Consider the following 14,789-nt stretch of genomic DNA (forward strand, 5'->3'; position numbering starts at 1 on the left):
AATCAGTCCATAAGTTTACAGAGAATATTTTGACATAGAAAAGGAACCATGCTTTTTCTAGGGTCTTAGTTATAAATATATCTTTCCATAAACGATGAAACATTTTTCAGAAATCAATACCCCTTTCTCATTGTAGTTACTGGATGCCTCTTTGGATGATTTTAAGGATTTTAGTTTAAATCTCAGGTCATCATAGCATCTTCATTAAGTGAAATTTAAAAAAAAAGTGTGCTTCTACTTTGGGGGTACCTTTAAGCCTGGATTATTTGGAAGGACAGCTGGATTGATTGGACCTGTGAATATTCTTGCCTGATATAGAAAACGAACACTCACAGGAGAATACTGAGAGAATCGATCATTAGTCTGACAGAAGCTGTTTAACCTCATAATAGTGACTATGAGCCTATCTATGTTATTAGTCTGGGAGCATTCTCCCTTCCAGGCACTGAAAGCCCAGTGTGGCTGGACCTGCCTAACTGAGTAATATTTAATCTCCTAAAGTCGCTAACATTTGAAATTACAAAAGTACTATTCAGTTAAAAATGAGTTCTTATAAAAATCGATTATAATAAATTTCTAAGGGTATACCTTCTCTTGTAATTTCTATTTTGATAAATGGCATCATTTTCCAAAGACTCAACCAAGCCAGGAAACAAAGCCATCCTGGAGCCCTCCTTTCACTCGCTTATCCATCACCAAGTCCCATTGCTTCTACTTCCTAATTGCCTCTCTACTCTACTCTTTATACAAAATGCCTCTACATTCTTACTTCTTGTTAAATTTCTAAATTCTTTTCCTACATCCGTTTATTCTTGTTCCCCGAAAATCTATTTTCTACTGGTGACTTTCAGTCATCATCTCAACCTCAATGGGTCAAAAAATAAACTCAACTTCCACACATTCCAAATGTTCCTCTCTCAAGCTTTTTATCTTATTAAATGGTAACACCATTTTTCCAATTTCTCAATTCAAAAAACTCCTTCTCTCATACTGTATCAAACGCATAAGCACGTCATATAGACTCAACTTCTTTAATGTACCTGTAATCAACTATTTCTTACTACCTCGCTCCACTGATAGCTGATACCCTTCTTCAATCCACCATTATCTGTTGCCTGGTTTCTTGGCCCTCGTACTCTTCTGCCTGCTCCCATGCTTGCTCCACTGCAGTCTAGTCTCCATACTGTATCTAGAAAAAAATTTTTTAAACACAACTCAGAACTCTCTGGTCTATTTTTTCAATGGTTTTCCATATCACTTCATCCTAAGTCCAGAATTTGATTGGATTAATATGTAGAGCAATTTATGGCCTAGGGTATTGTTGAAATCAATAGGGCAGTCGGCCGGTAATTACTGAAGTTTAAAAGCTGAGAGTGGTCAGAGAAAGAGAAGAAGAGAGCTCTACCATAATCACTGCCACCCCAGGGTGACACAAAGATGCACCTCCCTCAAGAGAAACGTCAGAGGATTAACAGTGGACAGAGTAGAGGAGGAAGGAAATAGACTGCACTAAAATAGTCCAGCTCGTCATTAAACAAATAAACAATCTCCAAGCTCCAGAGAGGGGCAGTACCCAAAGTTACTACAATTTATTATCTAAAATATTCAGTTTCAAAAAAAAAGAAAAAAAAACCAGACAAGGCATGCAAAGAAATAGGAAAGATTCATATGGAATTGTAAGAGTCCAAGAATAGCCAAAACAATAATAAAAAAGAAAAACAAAGTTGGACAACTCACATTTTCTGATTTTAAAAGTTACTGGAAAGCAACATTAATTAACACAATGTGGTACTGACAAGGACAGACATATAGACCAATGTAATGGAGTTGAAAGTATAAAAATAAAGTCAGACATCTATTGTCAACTGATGTCACGTGGTCTATGGTTGACAAGGATGCCAAGACCATTCTTAGGGGAAAGAATAGTCTTTTCAACACATGATGATGGATCAACTGGATAGCCACATGCAAAAGAATGAAGTTGCCTCTTACCTCACACCATATACAAATGTTAGCTCAAAACCAAAGACCTATATATAAAAGTCAAAAATATAAAACTCTAAGAAGAAAACATAGGGGTAAACTTCATGACCTTGCATTTGGCAAATAATTCTTAACTATGACACCAAAAGAAAGCATGGGCAACAAAATAAAGAATAGATAAATTGGAATTTCTCAAAATTTACAGATTTTGTTCTTTAAGGGAGCACGTCTTGTTGGAAGCACCATCAAGGTAGAGAATAGACGAAAATATAGAATGGGAGGAGAAAATATTTGCAAATCATATACTTGATGAGGGAGTTGTATTCAGAATATATAAAGAACTCTTACAATTCTATAGTAAAAAGACAACCCAACTTAAAAAAATAATGCCACATCATTAGTCATCAGGGAAATGCAAATCAAAACCACATGAGATACCATTTCATAACGGCTAAGATGGCTAGAATTTTAAGAACAGATAATGACAAGCGTTGGCAAGCATGTAGAGAAATTAGATCCCTCATACATTACTTATGGGAATATAAAATGGAGCAGATACTTTGAAGACAGTCTGGCAATTCCTCAAACAAACATATTACCAAGTGACCTAGATATTTTACTCCTAGCTTTGTGCCCAAAAGGTATAAAAATATATATCTACACAAAAACTCTTACATGAATGTCTATGGCAGCATAATTCATAATAGTCAAAAAGTAGGAGCACTCAAAGGTCCATCAATGGATGAATGGATAAAAATAAATTTAGTATATCTATACAATGGAATATTATTTGACCGAAAAAGGAATGAAGTACTGATATATGCTGCAACACGATGAACCTTGAAAATGTTATGCTAAGTGAAAAAAGCCACTAAAAAAGACCACATATTATGATTCCATTCACATGAAATGTCCAAAGAGGTGCAATCTAAAGATTAGTAGTTGCTTTGGGCTACAGTAGGAGGGGGAGGGGCACGATAGGGGTAGGTGAGTGTTAGCTAATGGCTAGGGGGTTTCTTTTTAAGGTAATAAAAATGTTTTCAAGTTGACTATGATGATAGTTGCACATATCTGTGAATATACTAAAGACCATTAAATTGTACACTTTAAAGGGGTGAATTGTCTGGCATGTGAATTACATCTCAATAGGCTGTTAAAAAACATTCAATAACTGCTCTAAAAATACTGAATTCTAATCCCTTATAAAAGCATAACGACACCATAACAAATTCCAAAATGGGCTCTTTTATGATCCACCTCCTGCCTCACTCAACAAGTCATTTCTAAGGATCCTCTTGATATGCCATGTTATTTCACAACTCTATGTTCTTGAACGTTATTTTTTCTACTTTGCATATATTGTTTTTTATTTCTCACTTTTGCCTTGTAAATTCATCCTATGTGACTCTTCTCAAGTATAACATTCTCCATGAAAGTTTCCCTTATTCTCTGCCTAAGTCGATCCTTGTTTTTTTCTGTAAATATTTTATTAGGTACAGAGCGGGGAGGGGCTCAGTTCTTCTTGGCAGCTGCTTTCCTCACGGTGGCCAGACGTATGTCCCCTCCCTTTCCTTGATGCACTTGAGGCTCGCTTGTCCCTGCACACCATGAGCAGCCCCATGGCTTCCGCTCCTGTGAAGTGAAGCCACACACATCTTGGATCAAGTCCCGCAGGAACTTGGTGTGCTCAGCTGCACCCCAGCTTGCCCATTTTCTTGGTCACCATGTGGCCCTTCTTGAGGCCCATGGTCAAGGAGTAGCACAGAACCAAGGCCGCTGCTCTTCAACGGCTGCTGCAGCAGAAGTGGTCCTTTCTTCTCTAATCCTCCTCTGTAACGGGTCAATGTCTAATAGAGTATTTGTTACAACGTATTATAATTATTTATTTTTAAGTAAACAGAGGTGTTAAATCACTCATGACTATCTAGTGTTTGGAATAAATGAGATAATTGATTAATATTTTAAAATTACAAAATAAATAAAAATACAATTTTAAACTTAACCAATCGGTAATTGCTAGTACTTACAATTTCTAGAACATATTAACACAAAATATTTTATTTTTGTGTTTTATTATACTGTAATATTTTGTATTGATAGAATTCAGACTAAATAAGATTAATATATACACATATATATTATTTAAACATTTTATTTATGTATATATAAAATGGATACACCTATATCTATTTATATCTAGATATATATCCATGTTACCTAAGTTTATTTTTGATGAAGAAAATTTTGCATGTCTTTAAATGGATAAAAATACCATTTTGAAGAGCCACAAAAAGTTTTCTGTAAAATTAAGAATATCTTTATAAGACAAAGAACCTATACTTTCTAAAATGAGACTAGACAGTTTAACTGTACCTTAAATTTCTATTAACTCTAAGAGGAGACCTCGAACATTTAATTGAGAAATAAATTAAACTTTCCCATGTTCTCTATTTTCAGTGTGGTGGCAGCCATGGAAATTTATAACTCATCTCTCCGTTTAAGAGAGCCTGTCGTAAGGAAAGCTGACACTCTCCATCTGCTGCACCTTTGTCTCCACAACAGCATTCATGCCAAGATCACTCTCTTCCCAGGCTGCTACTAGCCAACAACAGAACACGATGGAGGATTTGGAGCTTGGCCATTTCTGAACAATGTGGGACCCTTCTGATGGGTTATGTGCTGGGGCTCCCCATTGGTCTGGCTGAGCCTTTCTCAGAGCTACTCTGCAGTCTGAGGCTCTAACTACACCTCTCCATTCTTCCGCTGTCTTTTTGCAGCGCTCAGACCTGCGTTGTTGTTAGAAGGTGCTCCTGGTCTACCTCTACTTCTTCTACTCTTCATTCTTCATAGATATTTACCCAAATAAATCTCCTACATGCATAATTCCGTCTTGGTGTCTGATTCTCAGAAGACCCAAGCCTTCCATGACATACTTAGTATCTGTCTATGTTTTGAGAAATATTTATTTTTTAAAAATTTACATGTAGAAGGCCTAGTAAAAATTAAAACAAACAGAAAAACCCCAGCAGTCTCTTGAACCACACTTCTTCATGCAAAATTCTTACTCTCTTCAGGTAAATACATTAAAATCTTTCTAATAACGTGCTTATATAGCCATTCCTTAATTTTTCAAGTTAGCATCAATTTTTTCTTAATGTTGCTTTATTATGCCTTAGTTTGTCTCAATTTTTCTATTTATCTCCCATTGTGAGAGAGATTTATTTTTCATATACCCATATCCTCCCAATATCTTATTCTATTGCATAAATATTCAATAGTTTAAGTGACTATGTAAATATTTTGACAAGTGAACAACACAGTGAATTACTTTATCATTCACTTTTCTGTATTCTGTGGCATTGACTCCAAATTATTACTCTTTGCATGGTTTTCTATGAATCATTTACTTGTTTATCCTCAAACTCTCTTCTAGAAGTGTCTATATTATCTCAACACATTTAAACACTTTAGGCCATCTATCAATTTCATCTTTTCTTTCCTTGGAGACATGCTTTCTGGAGCCCTTCTTTCTCATGCTTCCAAGTGGACTGGTTGCTTGTTAAGCAATGGCATTGTTGGTAGCTCTGGGCTGTCTGTTACCACCATCCTGGGCATTCCCTTATATCAGTTCTGGGTGGCACTCTTGTATTCCTTTTTCTCGGTTACTTCTTTGTGTAGGTGGAGCACATTATTCAGTAACTTTCTGAAAGACAATGTGTGGCATGTATACATATTTTGAAGTCTTGCATTTCTGAACATATTTTTGCTTGACCTCTTTCTTCATTTGCAATTGGGTGAATATCGAATTCAAGATTGAAAATACTTCTTCCACAAGATTTTGAAAAGATTTTTCCATTATCTTCTAGAATCTACTTAGGCTATTTCAGAAGTCTCAAGACATTCTTACTTCCAGTTTTTTGCATGAGACCTGTTTTGATTTTCTCCCTAGATGCATCTGGGATATTTCTCTTCCCCACCATTTAGGAATTTCTTGATTATTTACTTTGGAGTAGGTCTATTTTCACAAATTGTGCTTGGTAGTTGCTGGGCCCTCTTGGTCTAAATTCAGAATCTTCACTTCTAGGGAATTTTACTTTCTACTCACTTTATAATATCCTCCACTAATTTTCTTATTTTTTACTTTTATTTTTCGTCTTTATATTTTTGTTCCACTTTCTGGGAGAGCTATCAAATTTAACTCTCAAACTTTTGGGTGATTTTGTTTTCAGTTTTGATGTCATGTTTTTATTTTATGAGACCTATTTTGGTCTCTGAACGTTCTTGTCTTTTTAAACTTCTATTCTTGTATTGTGAATGTGGTATCTTCTCTTATATATCTGACGGTATTTTTATCATTTCTTTGAAATTTTCTTCCACTGTCTGCACAATACGTTTTGTTTTCTTCTCACACTTGTGTAATATCTGTCTCGTAGAGAGGTTTGAATGAAATATTTGGCCACCATTGGACAGGAGGTCACATTTAAAGAAACACACTAAGAAGGTGAGTAGATTTTATGCTTGTCCCAATTTTCTGGCTGGAGTGGTTAGTTAGGACAATACCAGATATCAATTTCTATGGTAGTTTTCCTTGGACTAGTCAGTTTTCCTGCAGAGGACCTCTCTAATCTCTTATTGGGATGATAGTATTCATGGGCTGAATGGGAGAAGGAACCATTGTTCTCATCCTTTGGTGTCTAGTCTTCACTTCATGCCTCTGTTTCTCGTGTGACACCCCACCATGTGTTGAGCCTGGTTTCTCTGGGACAAAAGTACCTCTGAGAGGGGATCTATTAGACCTAAAGTCTATAAAAAATTTTTCTGTTTTCAGCCGCTTCTCACACCCTATTTTATGGGATACCTGATGCCCCATTCTTGATGATTTAGGCTGTTCTTCAGTGAACATCAGCTGACTTCTGTGCTTTTTTCGCTGCCAGCTTAGCTTCCACTTTCTGGGATCTGTTTAGTTAGATAACTCCTGTCCATCTATATCCCAACAAGCAGCAAGTTGTTCTTTCTTCTCCTTTCTTTCTGTCCTGGTTTATTTATTAATATTTTTTTTATTCCTTTACTCTCGTTTGATGGACGTTTCAGTTGAAGCAGTGATAATAATATTTATGTACAATCTATCATGTTTAACTGAAAGTTAACTACCTCTTTTTGGTTCTCTTCTGAAATGTTATCATTCTTTCTAAGTATTATATCTAAGCAAGTATATATATATATATATTTGAAAACACATGTTATCCACCCTTATGTTACTATAGATTCAACAACTATCTATTGAGTGCCTAGAATACGCCAGGTAAAATTTTAGGCATGTTGGAAACATAGCTGAAAAAAATTCCTTTCCACATGGAGCTTACATTTTACAATTAGGTAGATGTAGAAATAATAATAATATGAAGAAAAATAAACTTTAAAAAAACCTAGAAATTAAGTGTTGTAGAGAATATGAAGAAACTGGAACTCTTGCACATTGCTGGTGGGGATGTAAAATGATGCAGCTGCTGTGGAAAACAGTATGGAAATTCCTCAAAAAAGTAAACCTAGAACTACCATATGATCGAGCAATTTCACTTCTAGGTATACACCTCAAAGAAAGGAAAGCACAGATTTGAAGAAATATTTGTACACTCATGTTCGTAGTAGCATTATTCACAACAGCAAAGTGTCCATCGATGAATGAATGGATAAATAAATGTGGCATATACACACAATAGAATATCATTCAGCCTTGAAAAGGAAAAAAATTCTGACACAGGCTAGAACATGGATGAACCTTGAAGACATTATTCTAAGTGAAATAAGCCAGTCACAAAAGGACAAATATTTTATGATTCCACTTATATGAGGTACCTTGCATAGTCAAATTTATAGAGACAAAAAGTAGAATGCTTATTGGCGGGTCTGGTGTGAGACAAATGGCTGTTAGTGTTTAATGAGCACAGAGTTTGAGTTGGGGAATATGAAATAGTTCTGGAGGTGAATGATGGTGACAACGTGAATATATTTAATGCCATTGAACTGTACACTTAAAATTGTTGAAATGGTAAATTTTATGCTTTGTATATTTTTCTACACATGCAAAAATGAATGATTAGGGAAGTTGTCACTGAGAAGGTGCCCTTTGAGAAAATATTTGAGAAAGGTGAGGGGCTTAGCAATGCTGAAACCCCCAGGATAGCAGGCCTATGTTACTTAAGTGGAGAAAAGAGAAAGGAAGTAAGAGATGAGGCCAGAGAAGTAAGGGGGTGAGGAGGACTGATTGAGAACGTTAAAGCTGAAAAACTGAAAATAGACTATTGGACTTAGCAATATAACAGTCACCGTAGATATTGGAAAAGAATACTTTTCATAGTGTGGTGGGCTGAAAACCTACTTTTAGTAGGTATACACTCAAATTGGAGAAAAGTGTATCCTAAAATACAAAATAAAATAATAGTCATAAATTTTGGCGTTAAAAAAGAATTGCCTTCCATCTAATCCAATATCTTTTCTTAAGGGAAAGAATGAAAAAAGGGAACTTTGTAACAGAGCCATGAGGGGTTATAGACTTGTCTAAGGTTTTGCAACATAGTTACCCTGTGCAATGATTAGTTATTTTCTCAACAGACTTAGAATTTACTGAGTCAGTTTTCACACAGCTTTTTATTTATTCAAGGACTTCTTTTCAGAGCCTCAATTTGAATCATAGCCTTTCTTCTTTGTGGTTGAGGAGCAATGTAATAATTAAGCCCAGATTTAACTTTACGTTTCAAAGGTACAACCAAACTGTCACGAGTCCTGTTTAATAAAAATTCCACTTACTATGAGTCCATTTAATTATTACGAGTCCATTTAATAAAAATTTCCCCTCCTTCTTCTTCAGTTCTAAGTAAATTAAGTGAAATGGCCTCCAAGGTTATTGCTATATGCAGACCGTATCAGAGTACAGGGTATTGAACTATAATCTACTTTCATCCCATTAGAGTTATGTCACTCTTTGTCTTCTCTTGTGATTAGACAATTAGATACAAATGCTTTTCTAATGGATTTTCTATAAGACATTAGTAGAGGAAAATTTCATGATCTTCACTCATTTCTCTTCCCTTTGAAGTGTAACTATTAACTTTTCTAAAAATCCATTATTTTGAATATCCTTCTTTGAGATGATAAGGTTTTTGTGATAATATTGATAGATATCTGTAAATTTTTTTAAATGTAAAAAAAAAAAAAATAGCCTGATAGCCAATTAGGGATCTTTGCCTTTTTCCTATGCAGTTAATTACTGTTACCATATTTCAAGTCCTTATCAAGCTTACGCCTGGGTTAAGGCAGTAGTCTCCTAACTGGTCTCTTTAGCTCTAGATTCCTCTCTCTCCCCTACAAGGTACACATTCCTGTGTGGTTAATCTTATTAAATCACAGTTCTCACTGAATCACCTTCTTGCTTTAAAAATAGGGTTTGCTAACTAAACATTTGCTTTATTGAATTGATTAAGGATGTAGATGCTTGTGTATGTATAAAAATAGATAGCTGCATCTCTGCTGCACTAACAGGGCACATTTTCATTAAATTCTTCGCCAGTGTCTTTAAATAATCCAATTATCAAATAACTATTTTTTCTTTTCTTCTCTTTCTCCCACTTGATAAATTTCTTTTTGAAATTACAAAGTGTCCATACATGGTTAAAGATTGCATATTTACAGTTTAGGGAATGATCTGTGGAAGATGCATGACTGCATAAAAGCTTATTTGAAATAACTATTAATATTGTGTTGTGTGTGTTTGCCTTTTCTAAACCTTTATCATGAAATTGAGTTTCTCTCTAAACGAAAAAGCAAAAAAAAAGACCAGACCGAACTACATTTTTTAGCCATGAAAGTGTAACTTACCTCTCACCGAAAACAGACCTGTAAACAGAGAAAACTAGACAAAAAGTATGAAAATTTATGAAACAATTATTTCTATATATTGGATATCATGCAGAGCAAGACTCTGATCGCCTACAGCGGGGAGACAAATGAGATGATTCCTACAGCAGCTCTGGCTTTCTGTCTGGAGACACTTCCCAGCAAAGGAAAGGTGATCTTAATAATTTTATTTATTTATTTTTTTCCCCCAAAGCCCCAGAGGATAGTTGTATGTCATAGCTGCACATCCTTCTAGTCGCTGTATGTGGGACGCGGCCTCAGCATGGCCGGAGAAGCGGTGCATCAGTGGGCGCCCGGGATCCGACCCGAGGCCGCCAGCAGCGCAGTGCGCACACGTAACTGCTAAGCCATGGGGCCGGCCCAGGAAAGGTGATCTTAAAAAGAACAGTGCAGGGCCATCCCCGTGGCTTAGTGGGTAGGTGTGCGCGCTCCGCTGCTGGCGGCCCAGGTTCGGATCCCGGGCGCACACCAATGCACCACTTCTCCGGCCATGCTGAGGCTGCATCCCACATACAGCAACTAGAAGGATGTGCAACTATGACATACAACTATCTACTGGGGCTTGGGGGGGGGGAATAAATAAATAAAATTAAAAAAAAAAAAAAAAAAGGACAGTGCAATCTCCAGAGATAAAGAAATAAGGGGCCGGCCCCGTGGTGTAGCGGTTAAGTGTGTGCGCTCTTCTATGGCGGGCCGAGTTCCATCCCGGGTGCGCACCGCCGCACTGCTTGTCAAGCCATGCTGTGGTGGCCTTCCGTATAAAGTGGAGGAAGATGGGCACGGATGTTAGCCCAGGGCAAGTCTTCCTCAGAAAAAAGAGGAGGATTGGCAGATGTTAGCTCAGGGCTGATCTTACTCACAAAAAAAAAAAGAAAGAAAGAAAATGGTATCAAGTTTTGGGTAGATGTAGCTGGAACTACTGAGGTAGATCCTGGAGAGAAGGGAGAAACTCTGAGAAACAGCTTCAGAAATCTGCATAGGAGTCCTCCTGAATCTTTAGCTGGATACTCATCTGCACATGTGTAGGTTGAAAAATCATGAAATAGAGGAAAATAACAATTGCTGGGTAGCTATAAAATGAACAATTTCCAGAGCAACACAGTTGGAGAGATATCTGAATTTCATCAGGCCAGAGTACAGAAATTTATTTGAATATCTTGGGAAATCAGTAAAGGCTACAAAAGAGTCATGCCTTAGTAAATGGGCTAAGCCCCTAGAAGAGTTTTACAACAAGCTTTGAAAAGATCAATCTGCTCTGCAAGTAACATAGCTACCTGCCAAATAAATCCAGCACTCTTTAAAGAAAGAAAACTAAATCCAAACACTCAACAATATGATATTCATAATGTGCAGCAACAGATGAAAATTTACCAGAAATGTATAGTTTTTTATTGCTTCTATGAGAAATTACCACAAATTTAGTGGCTTGAAGTACACAAATTTATTATCTACAGTGCTGTAGATTAAAAGTATGGTGAGAGTCTCACAAGATTGCAATCAAGGTATTGAGAGGCTACATTCCTTTCTGGAGGCTCTAGGCAAAAATTTGTTTCCCTCTTATTTGGGCTGTTAGAAGAATCCAGTTCCTTATGGTTTTAGGATTGAGGTCCCCATCAACCCTGCATATTGTCTTGCTGGCTGCAAACTCAGACTCCTTCTCAGCTTCAAGAAGCTATTGCATTCTTTTGCATGTAGTCCCCTTTTTCCATCTTTGTAGCAAGGAATGGAAGGTAGAGTCTTTCTAATGTCATATCTCTCTGACATTAGTCAGGAAATGTTTTCCCCTCTTACGGACTCCTGTAATTAGACTGGACCCACCCAGCTAAACCAGGATAATTTCCTCATCTCAAGGTCTGTAATCTTAATAGCAAAGTCTTGTTTACCATGTAGAGTAATATATCTGTAGATTCCAGTGATTAGGACATGAACATCTTTGGGACAAGTGGCAGCATTATTTGCCTATCACATCATGTGAAAAAGAAAAAAAATGAAACCCATACCAGGATGAAAATCATTCTTTAGATATAAGTCCACAAATGATAGAGATTATTTGATCTCTATTAAATTCATTGACAAACAGAGATATATAAATAGTTAAGAAAATTATAAATATGGTAAACAGTTATGAGAAAATATCAAAATAATGGCGAGATAAATTGAAGATATAAGAAAAGAGATAAAATTGAAATTATAGGGACAAATATATAATGTCTGAAAGGGAAAATTTATTCAAATTTAACAACAAAATAGATACTATAGTAGAAAATATGAGTGAAATTGAACACATAGTGACAGAAATTATCCAAACTGAGGCTCAGAGAGGTAGGGAAAAAAAGCTTAAAAAGATGAACAGGATTTCAGGGACTTATGACACAATATCAAGAGGTTCAATATGTGTATTGAAGGAAAAGGGGGAGAGGAAAAGCATATAACAAAATAACAGCTGAAGAATGTCCGAATGAGATAAAAAGTATAAACCCACAGATCCAAGAAATACAAAAAACTCATTCAGAGTAATAATAATAGTAATACACCAAAGTATAGCATAAGTAAATTGTTGAAAATCAGTAATAAAGAGAAATTCTCAAAGACAGTCAGACAAAACAGACATACATATAGAGGAATAAAGATAATTTCATTATAGAAACTTTCATCACAATCTATGCTAGTCAGAGAGCAATGGCAAGATATCTTTAAAGTACTGAAACAAAATTTCTCTCAGGCTATAATTTTCTTCAGAAAAAAAAAAAAGAGAAGGAAGAATCTCCAAATATTTGGAAACTAAACAATAAAGTTCTAAGTAAATCTGGAATTTAAAATCCAAGTTTATAGAAGGACTCTCAAGAGAAATTAGTAAATAATTTGAACGGAATGAACAAAACCCAATATATCTAAATCTGTGAGATGTGGCTTAAACAATGCTCAGAAGGAAATCTACAGCATTAAATACTTATATCAGGAATTGTTTACAATCAAGAACTTAAGCTTACAACTCAAGAAACTAGGGAAATAAATTAGCAAGTTACCCTAAAATAAGCCAGAAGGAGGAAATAATACAGATAAGATCAAATGTCAATACAGTTGAAATACAAAAAAATCATGAAATATCTAAGAAACTATAAACTGATTCTTAAAGATCAATACAATGGATAAGGAAAAAAGAAAAAACACAAATTAACCATATCAAGAATAAGAAAGTTGATATCACTACAAGTCCTACTAACTTTAAAAGGTTAATAAAACCATCATTATTTAAGAAGACATAAATGTGTACGTAGAAAATTCAAAGATAAAAGAAGCCTTGTAGATGTCATTAAGTTAAGGACCTTGAGATGGGATTCTCCTTGGTTAGCCAATCAATCGATCGCAAGAGTCTTTATAAGGGAAAGAGTGAAGCCAAGTGATGCAGCATGAAAAAGACACCACTGACCTTTGCTTGGCCATAAACCATGGGAAGTTGGCAGCCACTAGAAACTGGAAAAGGCAGAATAGGAGAATCAGAGCCTAGAACCTCAAGAAAGAAGGCAGCCCTGCTAACAGGAACAGATTTTAGTCCAGTGAGACCCATTTTGGATTTCTGGCCTATAGAACTGTAAGATAATAAACTTGAGTTATTTTAAGGCACTAATATTGTAGTAAGTTGTTAAAGCAACAACCAGAAACTAATACAGAGACATTCGTTTTTTGTTATAGATTTATTTATCAATGTAAAAATAGATTTTGAATAAGCAGCAATGTGTTTTAAAGAGTATGTATGAAAACTTCTGAAAACATTTGGGGATATGATGTCATTCTCAACTCCTCACTTCCTTTCAATAGGAAATTTAAAAAATTGCTTTTGTTTTGTGTTGCTTTTTGATACCGATTTGAGGAGAGGTGGGTAAAGTTAATTAGCAGCAGGAAGATGTGAGAAGAGCTATCGCAGCAACTAGAAATCATTCTGAAAATTTGAGAAATATACAACTTTTTTGAGGCAATTATGTTTGGAGATAAAATTGAGGGTGCTTTCACTGTAAGATGTGCTACCTACTTATTTTGTAAGGATCTAGATTTTAAACAGTTATGTCTATTCCAGAAGCTCATTTGGAACAGAACTGGTTTGGATTATTAGTCAAAAAGAGATAAACATTTGACTATTTTTCTGAGTTCTTAAAAAATAATTTTCACTGGGTAACTATCATACAGAGGATCTTGAATAGAAGAAGTATTCAGGGAACTAAGTGAAATTCTGTAGTATTAGCCAAATTTAAAATAAATCCTTAACCACTCTTGTCTGTATGCAAGGGCTCCTGTGCTGACCACAAAAATATATCTCTCAGATCCCCCACTTCAGGAGCATAATTGACTGTCATCCCAGTTGCTTCACTGGGAAACCCACCACTGCTTTCCCCTGATGGCCAAGATTCCCATGGGCTGTTCCCAGCCAATGACTGAATATGGCAGGGATACTAAGGCAGGTTGGTTACTCAGAGACACAGTAAGTCTCTGTGATGGTCAATTCTTTCTCAAGGACTCCACTGACTCTGCCGAAACTTTCTTAGAGCTGCACTACAGTAAAAGGCTTTCCTTCCTTCCTTCTCTTATTCACAGAAGTCAGACCTGAATCACCACCTGAAACTCTCTCAACCTCTTCCATCTCCTTCTCCATCTTCTCTTTTCATAGATGTTTCCCCAAATAAATATCTATTCCAGTCTTGGTGAATAACATTTAGAGGACCCCAGCTAATGTATCGCCCCACCCGCTTGTCCCTCAATCTTCATTGAAATTAATAATAATATTGAACAAAAATGTTAGAACACTGTAAAAATCACTATATTAAGCACAATTAAAAGAAGTGAAATAAAAAAGTAAATAGAGAAAATTCAAGATGATGAAAAGCAAAATACGATTA

Source organism: Diceros bicornis, chromosome 16 (genome assembly GCF_020826845.1).
Source record: "Diceros bicornis minor isolate mBicDic1 chromosome 16, mDicBic1.mat.cur, whole genome shotgun sequence".
In the NCBI taxonomy this organism is placed as follows: domain Eukaryota; kingdom Metazoa; phylum Chordata; class Mammalia; order Perissodactyla; family Rhinocerotidae; genus Diceros; species Diceros bicornis.